This window comes from Macaca nemestrina, chromosome 6 (genome assembly GCF_043159975.1).
Source record: "Macaca nemestrina isolate mMacNem1 chromosome 6, mMacNem.hap1, whole genome shotgun sequence".
Taxonomy (NCBI): domain Eukaryota; kingdom Metazoa; phylum Chordata; class Mammalia; order Primates; family Cercopithecidae; genus Macaca; species Macaca nemestrina.
In genome coordinates, this window is record NC_092130.1 from 54790788 (window position 1) to 54810186 (window position 19399).

General features: G+C 35.2%; 1 long non-coding RNA gene across 6 annotated transcripts in view; it reads left to right on the forward strand.

Annotated features, from left to right (window-relative positions):
• LOC105463157 (uncharacterized) overlaps positions 1-19399 on the forward strand; it is an 833151-nt gene that overhangs the window by 670595 nt on the left and 143157 nt on the right. For 4 of the 6 annotated variants that reach the window (XR_011624710.1, XR_011624712.1, XR_011624714.1 and 1 more), the window contains 3 exons: positions 906-1084; positions 11666-11724; positions 13153-13429. This is a non-coding gene — a long non-coding RNA (uncharacterized lncRNA). Of the gene's footprint in view, positions 1-905; positions 1085-11665; positions 11725-12998; positions 13097-13152; positions 13430-19399 lie in introns of those variants that run through there. The other 2 variants (XR_011624713.1, XR_011624711.1) reach the window with 2 other exon arrangements.

Here is a 19399-nt window from a genome sequence, read left to right on the forward strand (position 1 = left end):
GCCTCCCTCCTGCCCCCAGGACATGAAACAGCCTTCGTTTAAAATAGAAATATTCATCAAAATAATATTATCTTTGATAGGAATTAACTTTTAACCAAGAAGAGCATATTAACTCCCAAACATGATGAAAAATTTCTGAGAGATTAAAAAAATGTGGTACTACATGAAAGTATGATATATCTTTATATGGCCTATTTGCAAATAGGCTTAACTTCCGTGCAAACATCTGTTTAAGTGAGCATATTAAACTCTCCCATAAAATATGTGACGTGTGTGCATATGACATTATATGCAATGAATATAAAATGTATGAGAATCGTGTGTCAAAGGCCACTTAGTGAATAACTGTATAATCAGCATAAATAGCATTTAGTAAAGCATTATTTGCTTTATTACTAGACTAACATAGCCTGTGGGAAGAGTAGAGTGTCAAAAAAGAAATATGGGTTTGTGAAATTTTTGTGCTTGTCTTCAGGATAGTCATATGTCAGTAAAGAGCATTCAAGGGAAATTCAGTTTACGATATATATTGAAAAATAACATCTCCAGAGGATTTCAAATAACCAGTAGACAAACAGAAGACTGATGCCTTCTTCATGGTAATGAAGTACTCATATATAAAAACAACCTAAATGTCTGACAATTTATTTTGTAAAATATATGCTGGAATAGAGATGTAGCAGAATTGGCTATAAATCATTCTAAATCATGCCAAAAGTAAGAGCCTTTATTTACTGAGATCCTAGCGGATGCCTCTGTTGCCCCATGTCATGTGACATTCCTTTCTGAGCCTCCGATTTCAGCTAAGAGGAATGATGGAGTTTTAAGTGCCCCAACAAAGTTCTACTAAGCATTCAACATCTAACCTTCTGGATTCTGACCCAGAGACTTTTCTATCGTTGCAGGAGTGTGTAAGCCCAGCCTGGAAGCTTGAAAAAGCTACTGCCCTTGTGACAGTCCTTAAGCACTGGTGAGGTCAGCTGGTACAAATGTTCCAGCCTCCTCTTCCCTGGGCTGACAATCCCAGAAAGTCAGTTCACTTCCTGGGAAGAACTGCTGAAACTGAGCCCTCATTCCCTACCAGGTAATTTCGATGTCACACGTTATTGGCGGCTTTTCCACTTTTCTGCACTCTTCTCTTTCCCTTCTGCTTTAGGGCTCACTCACAAATACATTACTTTTCTTGGGCTCTGCTTTTTGGGAAACCCAAACCAAAGAAATCACCAATAAGAGAGTTCCTTTCCTTAGTATGTACAGTAAGAATTTGTGAGATTTAAGTGTATTTGTACATAGCATGAGGACAATCTGGGGGGTTAGGAGACTGGTGCTCTAGTCCTCAGTGACTATTAGCATTGCTTGATCTGGGCTATAGTTTCTTTAGCTATAACATGAGAGAGAGGGAGAAATAGATTCACAGCTCTTAAGGAATAATGACACAAGTGTAGCCCATGAAACACAGTTTAATCTACCCATATCAGCCGCACAATGGTTGATTTTTTTCTGCTATTGAGCTGTGAGACATACCTTACCTGGGAGGTGAGCTTCAGACCATTGATGGAGTCTATACTTGTTGGTTTTATTTGTTATTTAATTTAAATAATACAGGCTGCACATGATAAAAGTAAAATTAAACAATAGGGCTGTGAATGAAAGATAACAATTCCTATCCTGCTCCTTCCCATCTCTAGTCTATTTCCCATAAATGATCTATCTTAACTGCTTCTGTTTTTTTTTTATGTGTTCCTCGGGTTACTTCAATAATTTTAAATAAAATACAAACATGGATTTGTTAGTTTAAAAAATAACTCTCCAGTATAAAATGGGATAATTTTACTCCTTTAAAGCACTCTGAGTCTCTACCCACCCTATTGTGATAGATGCTACATTTTCTGTTTAGTTTTTTAATGATCACATTTATACTTTCATGTAATGTACTCTACTTCTTGCTGAATAAATTCTGATACTTCTTCATTCCCCTCATTGTAAAATGAGTATATTACCCCCTTCTACCTCTCGTCCCACATATAATCTGCCAACTTCTACATTATCAAAGTGATAAATATTTGCATTTTAATCTGTGACTATAATTATGTCTTATGTGCTTTGGCTATATGCTGTAAAAGTTAAAAAAAAAAAACGGTATTTACGTTGCTCTATCAATATAAATTCTGCTCATGGTATAGCCAAATAGTGTGTTAGGATTATATTTTCTTCTCCCTGAGTGAAGAATCATAACCCTGCTCTTCCTGTGGCATGGCTAATTCACCAAGTGTTAAGTCAGTCCAATTGTCTCTCTTTTAAAGTAGTTAATTCTGATAGCTAATACTGGTTACCGTTGGGGAAAAATGAGTGCCTAGATAAAAATACTTTATAGTCAACTAGGCACTCCCAGCAAATAGATGGCAAAAAACAGTAGGAAGAATTTTGTGGTTTTCAAAGCAAAGCTTGTATTTTCTATTAGGATCTAAGTCCAAACTGATTTCTCTAGGCTTACCTAATAGTAGTCTTCTATATGCTTCCTCCTCTTACCTTTGAGTTAAGTTTGCTATTCTTTTCTTGGATTCTTATGACGCAAGTTTAGATTATTGGTTTGAGATACTTTTCTTTTTCAAACATAAACATTCAATGCTATAAATTGTCCTCTAATCGATGTTTTAGCTGTATTCCAAAAATTTTGATAGGTTGTATTTTCATTCAGTTTACAATTTTTATAAATTCTCTTGAGATTGCTCTTGGATCCATTGGTTATTAAGTATGTGGATCAATTTTCATATATTAGGAATTTTTCCAAATAACTTTCTTGTTTATTTCTAATTTAATTTGACTGTGGCCTGAGAATACACTTCATGTAGTTTCTACCTTTAAAAATTCTATTGAAGTTAAAGAAAGTATTTTGCATTTCATCCCTTTTAAATTGATTGAGAATAAATCATGTGCACATAAAAAGAATGTATATTCTGCTATTGCTCCTCGTAGTGTTCTGTAAATGTCAGTTAGGTGAAATTGATTGATATAAGTCTTCTCTTTTCTTGCTGATTTTCTTCAGTACTCTCGATTACCGAGATGGAATGGGGAATTCAACTATTATTTTGCATTATCTGTTTCTCTCTTAAATTCATTCAGTTTGTGAGAGTGTTTGTGTGTGCATATATTCTGTTCACTATTTTAAGTACATATAATTGTTATAACTTCCTCATTAATATTTTCATTACTCTAAAGTGACCCTCTTTGTCTCTAGTAATATTTTTGCCTCAGTTTACTTTTTCTGATATGTGGCCATTTCATTTATCTATGTTTACTGTTTGCATAGTATAAATGTTTTCATCATTTGACGTTCAACTTAATTGTGTATTTGAATCCAAAGTGTGTCTTAGTAATTTGCCTAGGAATTATAATATGCATCTTTATTTCTTATAATGCCTTGTGATGAAAACTAATTTAATCAAGTAAAACATAGAAAGTTTGATCCAATATAGCTCTATTTCTTCTCCTTTCATTGTGAAATTGTCATACCTATTATATTTAACACAGTATAAGCCCCAAAATACAGATTTATAATTTTTAATGCTATTGACTTTTAAGTAACTAAGAGAAGAAAAGAAAAAAAGGTATATCTATGCAGCATTTTACATTTACCTTCCTATATAATTACATATTCAGATGCTCTGTTTCCTTATGTGGACTGAAGTAACCATCTGATATCATTGTCTTTCAGCCCGGAGTAACTTTTTAGTATTTTTGGAAAGGCAGGTCTGAAAGCAACATATTACCTCAGTCTTTCTTTGGGAATTTCTCTGTTTCAACTTCATTTCTGAAGTGTGGTTTTGCCAATAGAGGTGTCTTGGTTGACAGGTTTTGGTTTTTGTTCTTATACACACTTTGTATATTGTCTTTCTACTGCCTACTAGCCTCCATTGCTTCTAAAGATAAGTCAGTTTTTAATCCTATTTTGGTTTCCCTGTATGCTGACTTATTTTTCTCTTGTTGCTTTCCGATTTTATCTTTATCTGTGACTTTTAACAGTTTGACTAGGTTTTTGCCAGGTGTCATCTTTTTATGTTTATCTTCCCTGGAGTTCATTAAGCTTTGGATGTATAAATTGATGTTTTAAACCAAATATAAAAATATTTTTTGAATATTTTATCTGTCTCTTTCTCTTTCTTCTCTTTGAGGCTACTATCATACATATATTCACATGCTTAGTGGTATTCACAGATCTCTGGGGTTCTGTCCATTTCACTTCATTCTTTTTACTTTTTCTTCTTCAGAGTGGATAATTTCTGTTTATCTATCTTAAAATTCTCTGATTCTTTTTTTGCCAGCTTAAATCTTCTGTTAAGCCAGCCCCTTTAGTAAATTTTTTATTTGAATTATTGTACCTTCAACTATGGAACTGACATTTGATTCTTTTTAATTTCTATCTCTTTATTGATATTTTCTATTTGAGAAATCATTGTCTTTGTTGTATTTTCCTTTAATTCTTTAAATGTGATTCCTTTAGTTTTGGCTTTCACTTTATTCCAGACTTTTGTGTGTCTTTACTATGCACTAAGCCTCACATTTAGCCAGGGAAGAGTAGATAACTAGATTTTTTTGGGTGCTGCATTGACTTCTTTGAATGCAACTATGAGATAGTGTCAATCAGTTGGACTTGGAGTTTATTTGGCTTTTTAAAACAAACATTCAACAAATAGTGCTGGGACAATTAGATATCTGCATGTAAAAGATGAATTTGGACCACTGATTCACACCAGACAAACAAAAAGACCTAACTCGAATCATAGACAAAAATGTAAACTAAAACTGTCAACACTTAGAAGAAAATTTAGGGGTAAGTTTTCATGAACTTGGGCTAGGGGATGATTTCTTAAATATAATGCCAAAAGCATATGTAGTGAATGGTAAAATTGATAAATTGGACTTCATCAAAATTAAAAATCGTTATACTTCCAGAGACTATCATGAAAATGAAAAGACCATGCCATAAATTGGGAGAAAATATTTGTAAATTATATATCTAATAAAGAACTCGTACCCGAAATAAATTCAAAAACGGTTACAATTTAATAAGAAAACAACCTCATATAAAAGTGGGAAAGAGATTTAAATAGGCATTTCACCAAAGAAAATATGCAAAAGACCAATAAGCACAAAAAGAGATACTCAGTATAATTATTCAGTAGAGAAATGCAAATCAAAACTATGAAGACATATCATTTTTTTGCACACTAGAATGGCTTTAATTAGAAAGACAAAAAATAAGTGTTGGCAAGGATATGGTGAAACTACAACCATTATACATTGCTGGTAGGTAGGTAATGCAGAGCAACCAGTAAAGACAACATTAAATACAAGGTGAATGTTGCCTCTTATCCACAGAAACAGTCCTGTCCCAACTGCTCCTTTTTGTATCTACTCCTGTCTCTTTCAATCCATAATCAGTAATTTTTTATTATACAAAAAGCACTTCTGATGATAGTGTCCTCCTTCAAGTTAAAGCCTTTCAGTTTTTTTCCATCGCTCTGAAGATAATGAACAAAATTCTTAAGTGTTTTAGCAGGATTTGTACGATCAGGCCTCTACCTGCTTTTTGTCTTCCATAAGTTGTCTTCTAGTTCTTTCTGCCCCAGGTTCCTTTCCTTTCAGTTTCTCAAACATGCTTCTTCCCAACTCAATCCTTTACATGTTATGAGTCCTCTGACTTAAATAACTGCTCTACCCTGGTGAAGTACGTCTTTTACTATATTCTTATTTCTGCTTAATACTCAGTTCTTCAGGAGAACTCTAATGATTCCATGCATGTTAATTTCACTGTGGCCTTCACCACCACTACCTTTATCAGTTTTGACTCTAGACTTATTTGTGTTATTTATTTTATGTATCTCAACCATTAGACTGAGGATAGAGGCGATGTCTGGTTTTGATGACCATTGTATTCATAATACTGAAATGAGTGCTTCCCACATAGGTATTCAATCAGTATTTGCTGCATAAATGAGTCTCTTCAGAGAAGTCCTATATCTCACTCCACATGTCTTAAGCAGAATCAATATTATCTGTCCTTAAGATCCCAAATAGTAAGTACCTATTAGATGATTTTGGCAATTCAGAACCTGCCAATAAAGAAAAGCTTTAGTTTTGGCATACAGTTCATTTAAACATTTTAGCCATTAAAATTTTAGCCAGACATATTGGGAATTTATTTGGCATCAGTATATTTAAGAAGATATTTCTAGTGCAGTGATGGCTCTTGATTCTCTGAGGTCTGTAAATGTGAAAGTTCTTGCATGAATCAGAATACACTAAGTTATGCTGCAATAACAAATTCACCCCAGAATGTCAATCACCTAACACTAAAAAGTTTATTTCTCACTCATGCTACATATTTAATGCAGCTTGGTGGAAGGGACTCTGTTCCATATGGTTCCACTGGGAAACCCAGATTGATTGAAGAAATTCTGCCATCTGGAACTCTACCAGTGGCTATGGCAGAAGGAGAGAATATGTTGAAAACTAACACCTGCTCTTCCATGCTTTGACTTAGGAGTGACACTCATCCTTTCTGCTCATAGCTTATTGGCTAAATCTAGTCATGAGAACATATAATTGCTAGAGGACTAGAAATCTTAGAAAGCACATGGCTATTCGGTGAACAGTAAATTTGTCCTCCATGGTATTGATTCTGAAAGTAAATTATTCACTAATCCATAAATTGAGATGTTTCAAGTAAATAAGCAAGTATAACTGATGAATACATACATTTTTGCACACATCTGCTCTATGTGCCTGTTTGTGTAATGACCCAGACTGATTCTCTAGCTCATTCTTTCCTCTCAGTGCAAGAGTCTTAAATGGAGATAAAACTAAGTTCCAAATTTCAGTCTTCCATGTTTTTCCTGACTGAGAGTTTTGAAGAGACATATTAATCATAATGTTATCAATTGTTTGATATCTTGTATTATATTCTCCTGAATTTTCTTATTGAGACATTCTCAAAGATTGTTTTGATTATTCTTAATTTGTTATTTTTACTTCTATACTCCTGAATGTTTCATTCTTTTGAGACTCTACTGCTATTTTAGCCTTCGTTTGTATGAATTTTCATTTTGTTTTTTATTCCATAAGTATTGTGCCAAGAGTTGGAGAGTTGTTGAGCAAAGCCAAAGTTTCAGGTAACTAGACAGTAGTCTGTTTTGTCCCATGTGATGTCTTCATAATATGGCTTCCTTATTTTAGCTGTGTGACCTTGAAAATTTTCTTAATTTCTCTGAAAAATCTCTTAACTTTTTAAACTTCTAAGCTTCAACTTCCTTTTCTGTAAAATGTGACTTATAACTTTCCCAAGGTTTTGTTTTTTAAATAGATATCAATAACGTATGTAAAATATGTAACACAATGCTTAGCACATAATAGACACTAAATAAATATCAATTTCCTATTATCATATGGCTAACTCAGAGTGTGTGGTCATCTGAAGAGCTGGGCTGGAATCCATGCACCATCACTTAGTAAGTGGATAAAAAGGGAAAGTTATTTGATGTTTATAAAAGTCATTTGGGAACAAAGTTGAATCTTCTTTTCTTTAAAGAAACAGCAAGCAAGACATTTAGGATATCAAGACATTGTTTGCCATTCAAAACATGTAAATCATGTAACATTCAGGTATTTCTACTCTAGTTTTAGCCCTCTGCTTATGGGAAGTCACCTAACTCTTATTGTGCCACTGATTCTTTAGGTGTTGGGGACATTTAAGAGTTTTGCCTGAAACAGACCACCTGCTTTTAAGGAGGGTCTACTGGCCCTTTTGTAACGTTTACTAGGTCAGAATTAAATGGCAGTGATGACCACAGATCACTTATTTTTCTCACTTGAAACAGGTTTAGTGAACAAATATCTCTAGAATTTTTAGCAATAATCTTAAACCACAAAATTTGGCTTCTTCTGAACAGAGACTTTTTCCCCCACAGAAAATGTGCAAGCTTTAAACATCCCATCTGCAATAAAGAAAGTGAAAATGTATCCCTTGAACAAAGGTGTAGGTCTTAGTGTGGCTTTTCTTAGAACAAAAGACCAGTCACAGTATATTAAGTTCATTTGTTTCCCAGGAGGAATAAAGCACCGATAGTTGTAGGGTGAGGACAAAGGCCTTTATGGTTGTCAAAGAGGAGACCGGTGGGCAAGTTCCTTAAGTTCTTTAAACCTCAGTTTTCTGATTTGTAAAATGAAGATAATGATAGTGACATTGTGTGGAGTCAGTATGATAACGAGAGGAAAACTCTGGTGCCTGGCACACAGTAGATAATCACTAAATGTTGGTTAACTTTTATTAGAAGTAATTCTAGTTTAAAAAATTATATATAGTATATATATACTGTATACTATATACAGTATATATATACTATATAGTATACTAATAGCATATATTAGTATATAATAGTATACTATATATAGTAGTATATATTAGTATATAATAGTATACTATATATAATATACTAATAGTATATATAATATACATTAATTATATTATATATAATATATATACTAATATAATATATAATGTATATTATATATACTAATAGTATATATAATGTATACTATCATACTGTACATAAGTATATAGTATACTATATTTAGTATATATACTATTATATATACTTATAATAACCCACAACCATGTATTTAGTTATGTGAGGTAATACACATACTTACTCTTTGCTTTCTATATTTTCTGTTATGTGTAGCCAAAATATATCTTATTGTACACACCTGTCTTTAAAGATTTCAAAATATAATGAATGTCATGACTAACATCAAATAAACCTAATTTTGAACTTGAAAGATATATATATATGTTTACTTTGATCACACAGTTCTATCAGTGTAATATATACTTAGTATATATAATACTATATACAATATATTGTATATTATATATTATATATTATATATACTATATATTAAGTATATATAGTATATGTAATATATACACTATATATTGTATACTATATATTATAGATGTAATATATAGTATGTTATATGTTATATATTATAATATATATGATACTATTATATATTAAGTATATATTATATACTATATATGTGTATATATACTATATATGTGTGTGTGTATATATACACTAAATATTATATAGCTACCACTAACACCACCTTTTGGTTTACAGTAAATTTCTAGGGTAGGTCATAAATTTTTAAGTAGCTCAGAAACATAATTTGACATATACAGTTTTAAGATTATGAGATATATTACATTAGATATTTATGTACTTATGATGATAAAGGGTTGACTGTATATGTTTTGATTATATATGTTTGTCATGAAAACTCATGTCATACAAGTATGACAAGTAATAATATTTAAAGGTTGTTGCATAATGTGTGATTTTATTAAATGATGAAATTATTTTTGGAATTCATGTATTAGCATAAATTATATACTTAATAAAAGAGAAGTGATATTGTCACTGCTTCAAAATTGTATTCGGAGCCTATTTGTAAGCTGCCTAAGAATTCTCTTAATTTTTACAGATATATCTCATTTTTTGAGCAAAAATATTTAAGTTTGGCTTTTAGATGTTTTCAGAATATTTTAAATAAAATATTGAATATTCTGGGGAAGTCTAAAGATGTTTCAAAGGTGGATTTTAGAGAAGTAAAATTATCGAATAGCCTTAGGTTGAATTTTTTTGAAACAAAAAATTGCCACATTTCAGTGTATTAGTTTTGGTGTGTATAAATGTACACACGTATAACAAGTTTTATAGTTAATGTACTAAGATGACATTTTATACTTTATATACAGTTAATGTATTTTGATAAAAGAGGGAAGCTTTCCTTTCATACTTCTATTAGCAGGATTTAAAATATTAATTTTTATTCTTAGCCCAAGTTTGATACAAAGAATAAATGAGCAGAAAGAATAAATGATGTTAAAAAATTATTTCTATCTCACATGAATTATTATTCCTGAATTTCTTGAATCTTTTAGCACTCTTTTGTATGTTACAAATTTATATCTAAGTTCTTACTCCCATTGATATGAATATCATATATTCCTCAGTGATACACCAGAAGCAAGCTATTAAACAAGCCATAACACTAATAAAACATTTACTCTTCTTTCTAAATAAAGAAAAAATAACCAATACTGATAATCCTAATATTGGCGACATGGTTTGAAATAAATTTTATTCATCCTGCTTTATGCTAGAAGAGAAAAAGTTGATGTTGTCATATGGATTTCATTAGATTTCAGTGAGGTTTATTTATTTATGACTTCCTCAGATGAGGTCTCTTCCCTCCATAGGAGTCACTATCTCAGAAATGGTTTTTTAAAGTAGATACTGAAAAAAGATCTACGGATTTATTTTTAACTAAGATTAAAATGAACCATATGTATATATATGTGTGTGTGTGTGTGTGTGTGTATGCTAGATATATATATAAAATATCAACAGCTAATTAATTTAAAACTAACCATATCTAACTTAGGCATCTTTTTTAAAAAATAAGAAACCATACCAATTTAACATCAAATAGTATTGAAATATCTGTCCTTTAAGAGAAATATTCAAGATGGTAGGGATTAAGTGGTGGGAGCAGATTTGATTTTACATCATTTTTTTTCCATGTGAACATTCTTTTTTTGGATTACAAATCACTGAAGACAGATACAGTCATCTGTACACTGTTTCAGGAAGATATTTCCTCTCTTCTGTTTCCTATTTACAATTCCACTGGGTTCATAAAATGGTCAGATGCTACAGAGCCATGAACAAACTACAGTGCTTTTAATAGAGCCATTCATCTGCTCCTTTTGAAGGTTAGTGCTTTCTCTCAAGGGAGGGTTCTCAGATAATAAGAGGAAAATGAATGCCAGTTGAGCACCTGTAATCAAATTACTCTTAATTCCCTCAACTCTTGTCAGATATTGAGCTCCTCATATTGTTCCATAGGTGGGCATTTTATAGACCCCCGTGGTGTAATGCAGTTAGTTTCCTTTCCTGCTTCCCTTTCTCTTTCCTGTTCTCTAGCCATCATCCATCATGACTGGGTAAATCCTGTCAGACAGAAAGTCCCAGTCATTCAAACAGTCAGATACTGCGCCAGCCTGGTCTACACTTGCACCTGTCACTTCCCGGCATTCAGCTTGTGAGGAAGGGAGCCAAAGAACGTTTATCGAATGGATGCGGGCAACATGCCCAGCATGTCAACAGGCATGTAGCCTCGGCCATGGGCCTGGTAGGATGCTACTGGTCCTGAAAAGACTCACAGTCTGCCCCACCCCCGTTCCCCAAAGAAGGATTGATCTATGTAAAATGCTTGCTGCTTCAAACCTAGAGAAAACCATAATTTAGTCCAGACTCTCAAAGACCCAACCTGTCACATGTAACAAAACAAGAGCAGTACAAAGCTCTGAGCTTGAGTCTGCAGGTCTATAACTCATCTTGCTATAAAGTCTGCAGAGGGAATTTGTAGAATGGGGTGAAGTGTTCCATTTCATTTGTACTGTATTGCTTGGGATCTGAGATGAATTCAGGATGCAGCCACAGACATGCTTGGAATTTCATTGATTTTATTATGATAGTTAGAACTTAGATATGCTTTATGGTTTTTGTAACCTTAACTTTTATTGAATATTTTTCAGGCATAACACATGGAAACTAATGGTGTTCTACAGTTGCTGAGGCAAGTGTAACACTAAAGGTATTGCCTTTTTGGTTCTTTGTCTAAATAACTTTTACTCTGAAAAATCCAGTCAGGGACATATGCAAACATACAAATCTAAGAATTATGGCATTGTAATGAAGATAATGCTTAATCTTTATTCCAAAACTATGTACAATAAGAAAACTCATTTAGCAATTATGTAAAAAATGAATGTTACTCTTGAAAATGTCTACCTTACTGGTTTGTTACATGGACAAGTTAAAACATTCCCCATCAGAAATATGTTTCCTGGTTTTTTTTGTCCACTCTAGGTAACAGAATCTCAGTCTCTCTCTTTCTCTCTCTGTCTCTCTCTCTTTCTTTCTCTCTCTCTCTCTCTCCCTCCCTCCCTCTCCCTCTTCCTCTCCGTCTCTTCCTCCCCCTCATCTTCTACTTACCTACCTACCTACTTAGCTACCTACCTAGCTACCTATCTTACACACACACACACACACACACACACACACACACACACACATACACATACACAGTTACTAAGGGCCAGGTACTGTATTAAGCTCTAAATAAATACAGTGAATGAAAAAGATTCCATATCTGTGCTGCTTGCACTTATGGTCAGGTGTTTTCTTAAGCATATTTACCAATGATGGAAAAAGATACACACACACACATATATGTACACTCACTGTTTTCCATACTATTCTCTGCCATGAGAGCAATGCATATATTTTACTGTAATTTCTTTTATATAGACCCTCACACATACATTCTAACATTGATATGCAGTTTATTCTCCTGGTGGACCTGGTATTAATTCTTTGGTAGAACACATAAGGCAATACTATCTTTGCTGTACAGATCTGTATGTTACATACTCTTTACTTCATCACATTTTCCTGGAATGCTCACTTCTTGTTTCAAGGCCCTGTTTGATCTGTGTTTTGTTTTTTGCATTTGTTTAAAGATCTAAGACTTTGTCATTTAATTGCAAAGAAAGACATTAATTCTTTCAGAATGTTAAAAAATGCTAGATAACCATTGATAGATTCTTACTGATGCCTTGTGTCTCTAATCAAATGTTTTAGAATCTTTTATTGCTCATGAACCATATAATAAGCATATAAATATTTTTCACCCTCTGTGAAAGACACAAGTGGACATCTATCCAGTAGACAGTTCCTCCATGTTACTTGCAGACAGATACCTGCTTTTGTTCACCCTTTTGAGTGTTCATGTAAGTCTAGAGAAATAGCTGCAGGGGACAATCTTTATTGGTCCTAGCTGATCAGTGGCTGTCTTTGCTACAACAGTTGATTGCTCAAGGCATGATCAGGTGGGATAATTCTGGCCAGTGAAAAAGTCCGGAAAGATTTTCCTCATTTCTAAAAGTGGTAAGTGAGGAGGTTATTTCTTTTTCTTCTTCTTGACATTGCTATCTGCATGTGGTACCTGGAACTGAAATAGCCATCTGAGGACCTTGAAGTGAACAAGCCTAAGAGAAGTCAAAACTCTGGTGAACTAAAGAAGACAGAGAGAGAATCGATGTCTTTGAAAATGTGTTTGTTTTTCCAGCCTTAGAATTACCCCACAACCATGTATTTAGTTATGTGAGGTAATACACATACTTACTCTTTGCCTTCTATATTTTCTGTTATGTTTAGCCAAAATATATCTTACTGTATACACCTGTCTTTAAAGATTTCAAAATATAATGAATGTCATGACTAACATCAAATACACCTAATTTTGAACTTGAAAGAAATATATATATATGTGTGTGTGTGTTTACTTTGATCACACAGTTCTATCAGTGTAATAACTGAGACTATTTGCTTGCCGTGAGCGTTTTCTTTCTAGGTTGTGTGGAAGGTAAACAAGATAGATCACTTTCAATAACACATCTGTGTTCTTTTTTGTTTCCAACTACATGTGTACTACTTTCTATACTCTTCTAGCTCCTGTCCTCTTGGAGAATTATAGCTCTAATATCAGGGATCCAGATCTGTTGTTTCTAGCCCTGTGGTGATGAGATGAATGCTTTCAACTTCCTTTGATAGGAAATCACATTCCCCTAGGAATCGAGCTGAAAACAGGACTTTCATGTTCATCTCCCAAACGCTCAACACATATACCTCTTAACTGAACCTGTGTAAGCTGATGGCTTGTGGTGATCGCCTTTCCCACCATACAGAAGGACTGAGATCAAATCAAAGAAGCTGGTATCAAGATGGAGAGTTAGAGTTCTGTGGATATTTTTGAACTCATAAATTCAGCTGTCTCTAGAGTTCAGTTTACTCATTAGACTTTTTTCAATTACATAGGCTGAGTTCCAGTTATTGTGATAGGCAGAATAATGACTCCTCAAATATGTTCACACCTTAGTTCCCATATCTGTGAACATATTACATTTTATGGCAAAAGGGACAAGCACCTTAAAATAGATTATCCTGGGTTTTATTTGTAGAACTAATCTAATCACATGATTGATCCCTTAAAAGCAGAGAACCTTCTCTGACTAGAGTCAGAAGATTCACACGGCAGAAGGGGCAAGTTAGATTACAAGCCTGTGCTACAGAGCAAGACCGGTCTCTAAAACAAATAAAATAAAATTTTTAAGAAAGTAAATCTGTATTGCTTTAAACTGCTAAATTTGTGGTAATCAGTCACACCAGCAAAAGAAAACTAATATAGCTACTGAGAAGGATTTTGGGCTCTTTCAAACAAAAGTGTCTTGATGAAAATAATGGTATGTTTTGGCCCAAATATTATTGCAATATTGGAAGAAGACACACTGAATTGTCTTTTGAGTATAAAGTAACCATGGTCTTGAAGAAAAATAAATTTTATTCTTATATATATTTAAGTTTTTAGAATGTTGTGGTTAGTTTTCGTTTGCCTCTTGATGGCAGAAAAGCAAATATCTTGAGAACAAGAACAGTGCTCTGGGTTTAAAATAAGTGAACTCTATTGAGGGTAGAAATAGAAAAAAATAATACGTTTGGAGCACTGGTTTGACAATGGAATTGCTGCAGGAATGACTGAGCACATTAATAGGTCAGAGGCGAGTTAATCAGAAAAGACTTACAGGCTCACATACAATGCCTGAGCAGGTGAAAGGCCTGAGGAAAAGAAGGTTGATGAAAAGGGATTGGGCAGAACCAAAGGAAGACAAGACCTCTCAGCCTGATTAGGTGGCTTTGGAGGGAAGATTTTAAACATAGAAGTAAGGGATAAAAATGAAACTCTAGGAAACTGGATATGTAACCCCAAAGCTGAAAGAAATAAGATCCAGGGAGAAAATTCCAGCTACGTCAAGTTAGCTTTAAATGTAGCAAAACAAAGTGTTGCCAACCAGGGAAGCCCACCTGAGCTTTGAGACCGAGGTTTTCCCTGGGGTCAGTCACAAAGACACACAGCTACTCAGGCTGCAGCCCTTCAGAGCAAAACTAGGTATTCACCATAAGTCACATAAATCATCTCACCAAACTGATACTTCTTGGTCCAAAGCTTCAAGCATACAAAAGCACAGTTATAAGGTAGAATATTCCAAGGGCTCAGAGATCATCTCCCAGGAGCTGGCCAGGCCTTTCTTGGGAATGTGGAGCATTTGAGGAAGCCAAGCCTGCTGAGTTAGCTCTTTTCTGCGTAGGGCTCTTGGGTTGTAAGGGCCTATGAAGTTATACTAAGAGTGATGGGACATTTTTTATAAGCAAGTTCACCAACGTGCTGTGATGGCATCAGAAGACACTGCAGCAAGATCTCGCTCTAAGGGAGCCACATACTAACAGAGGAAGTTCCTTTCTGTACAGAGAAAAAGTGTGCTCCATGGGGCCATAGCCTCTGCCCAGGCTGGAGTCCAGAATCCTGACTCTTACCACCAGCCCAGAGCTCAGTTTCTCAAATGCCTCAGATGCCTATGCAAACCCATGCAGCAGCCTTAAAGGTCGTGGAAACTTCGTCATCTCTCAATACTTCCTCTCCTTTTTCATGCAGTGACTCACATAGAATTTGATAATATTTCAAACATGCTGAACAGAAAAAGCCACTCTCAGTCCAAGGAGACCAGTTTAAGGTCCTCCAGATGCCTCATCCCAGCCTAACCAGCCAGGGGCTGAGAGAATTCTGAAGTTATGCATCTGCTAAATATTAGCCGGTTCAGAAGCTTATAGCATGTTCTGAGGTTTGCCTTCTATCACTCAATATGCTAACTCCTATCCCGTGAAGAAAAATCACTTATTCTTTCTCTGAGCTATGTCCCTTTTTAGCAAACTCATCTCATCTTCCTCACACAAAGGAGAAAATTCCATTTTTCCCCCATTAGAAAACAATATTTTCCTGCTACTAGGTTGATTAAAGAAGTAGTAGATTCTATCTTTGGAATATCCATTCCCCTGGAAAAATGACACAGGCAGAGGTGGGGGATAGAAATAGGCTAAATTGACTTTACTTTGGGGGATTCATGAAGGATCATGTGTTTATTTTTGTTCTGGCTTAATACTGGGACTACAGCAATCAAAGAACCTGTTTCTACCATCTTCAAGGAGTTCATGTTCTATTGGGGGTGATGAAGGATAGGGGAAGATTAACAGTTAAAATAAGATGAGTGCTCCTACGGTAGTGACCAAAGGCCAAAGAACCCAGACTGTGACATTCAAGGGCGGGAGAAGGTGTCCTGTTTTAGAAGGGAGGGAGAGTAGAAGAAAGAAAGCCAAGCAAACTACATGTCCTACTTCTTCTGTCTGCTTTGTTCAAGCCAAGCCCCCAGCTGAATGGATGGTGCCTGGCCACATTGAGAGTGGGTCTTCCTCTCCCAGTCCACCGACTCACATTCATGTAGGGCAGGCAATCCCCACGTTGGGGCTTAGTGCGAGAGGGTTCTTTGCTTCACCCAGGAAAGAATTCAAGGGTAGTCAGTGGTAGAAGCAAACAGTTTTATTGAAGTGGCAGTGTTACAGCTCCAGCAGTGTTACAGCTCAGGCAGTGTTACAGCTCCAGGACTGCTCCTGCAGAGCAGGACTATCCCATAGGCAGTGTGCTGACAGCAGCAGCTCAGGGCAGTTCTGCAGTCATATTTATACCTACTTTTAATTGTATGCAGATTAAGGGGCAGTTTGTGCAGAACTTTCTAGGTAACAGGTAATAACTTCTGGGACATCGGGTCATTGACATGGAAAAACGTAACTCCCTGGAGTTGCCTTGGCAACGGTAAACTGACAGGGCACACTGGTAGGCGTGTCTTATGGAAAGCTGCTTCCGCCGCATTCCTGTCTTAAGCTAGTCCTCACTTTGGTCTGGTGAAGGAGCCCCGGGTATGGAGTCAAGTTCTGCCTCCTACCTCAGCATGTCAGACTCTCCTGGCAACACCCTCACAGACACACCCATAAAAGATGCTTTACTAGGCATCTAAGTATCCCTCACTCCTATCAAGCTGACACCTAATATTAGCCATCACAGATAGTAAGCACAAAACTACTGTATGGGAGGAAAGATATCTACCTTTTTTCTTGTCTAAAACAGCAAATTACATTGCACACAGTTTTCCTTGTCTAAAACAGCAATTTACATTGCACATAGTTAACAAGTTACTTTGGATTTCCTTTCTAGTCCTAGGCTTTGGAGTCTTGGCAGCTTGAAAAAGATAAGGCTGAGGCATCTTTGAAGATATTTACTGTCTATATGCACTGAAGAGCCACTTACAGTACAGCAACCCAGGACCCTGCCCAGCTGAGGAGGAATGCAGCTGTGATCATGATTTATAAGCCTTAGCCTCTGCTTCTCCAAAGCAGCATTCTAAGTTCTGCTCTCAAATTTAGCCTCCTTCAAGTCCAACATGTGTTGGAACTATTTGCATAGAATGACAAGAGTGGGAAAAGTCCGAAGAAAATGCTGGAATATTATCTCTGGGCTGGCATGCATTTCTAAGTCACAGAGATGTATGTGCAAAAATGTGCCTTTTAAAATTTCTCTAACTTAATTTAGTTCCTGAGGCCATTTTAGCTGATGATAGAAAACATAATTTTGTCAATTCAGGGTAAGCTTAAGCTTATTCAAACTTATTCAAACATGCATTTAAACTCAGTCAATTCTTCATTTTTAGAATATTTTGCAGAGCTTGTATTAGCAACTTCATATTTTTTCCCCTTTCTCTTCCTTTTGTCTGTGGTGGTCTCTAAGTCCAGAAAGGAGAGTGGAAGGGGCCTGTATATACTTAGCCTTAGTGGAGGGGCTGCTCCTAATCACCCTTGGAATCCTTGGACACCGTTAAGATGTAGCTCACTTCTTTTGTTTCTTACTTTCCTGCTGTAATTCCCACTACTCAATTCTGAGGTTCACATGTTCTGCATTTTACTGATTGATAGCTCAAAATAATATTCTATTAAAAGCATAGATCAAGTAAATTAACTTGCCATTGTGACTTGACCCTTCATTTTATGGGATTCCTTCTCACTCCGTTGTCAACTCTAGGCCATTTAGAAATGTATCCCCAGGAGCACTGAAACACTCATTCTTGACTGCATGTATGATATTTCAATGCCCTCTCTTTTCCATACCCAGCAGCTGCAGATCTGTAGATTGGAAATGCATTGATCCTACTTTCAACCAGGGAAATTCTGGAAAGCATTCTGAGTGAAGACTGGTTAGGGTGTTCTGGGAGCACAGTCTAGTTTATACAGAGTAGCTTCTGCACTCTGAGTGAAAGCACTCTAACCTTGCCTCACTGTGTGTTCTTATACTAGAAACTTCTTTTGTCTCCAAGGCAGCCAGATGCTCACTGTATTGAAGCTCAGCAAATTGCAACAAATCATGCACCACATAACATTTTGGTTAACAATGGACCACATACACTATGGTGGTCCTAAAAAACCATAATGAAGCTTAAAGATTCCTATCACCTAGTGATGTCATAGATGTCAGATGTCGTAATGCAACACGTTACTCATGTTAGTGGTGATGCTGGTGTAAACAAGCTTACTGTACTGCCAGTTGTGTAGAAGTATAGCACATACAATTATGTACTGCACATAATACATGATAATGACAATAAACGACTATGTTAGTGGTTTATATATTTACTTTTTATCTTTATTTAGAGTAAATTCATTCTACTTACAAAAAGTGCAGTTAACTGTAAAACAGCCTCAGACAGGTCCTTCAGAAGGTATTGCAGAAGAAGGCACTGTCATCATATGCGAGCACAGCTCATGTGTGTTATTGCCCCTGAAGACCTTTGAGTGGGGACAAGATGTGGTGGAAGATAGTGACATTGATGATTCTATAGGCCTAGACTAGTGTGTGTGTTGGTGTCTTAGCTTTTAATAAAAAAGTTTTAAAACTGAAAAAAATAAGGATAGAAAAAAGCTTATAGAAAAGTTCTAAAGAAATAAAATATTTTTGTACAGCTGTACGATATATTTTAAGCTAAATGTTATGACAAGAGTCAAAAAGTTTTGAAAAATTAAGAAGTTTACAAAGTAAGAAAGTTATAGTGAGCTAAGGTTACTTGATTTTTGAAGAAATTTTAAAAATAAATTTAGTGTAACCTGATTGTACTGTCCAGTATTTATAAAGTCTATGGTAGTGCACAATGAAGTCCCAGACCTTCACATTCACTCACCACCCACTCAATGACTCACTGAGAGCAACTTCTGGTCCTGCAAGCTTCATTCATGTTAAGTGCCTATGGACATGTACCATTTTTATCTTTTATAGC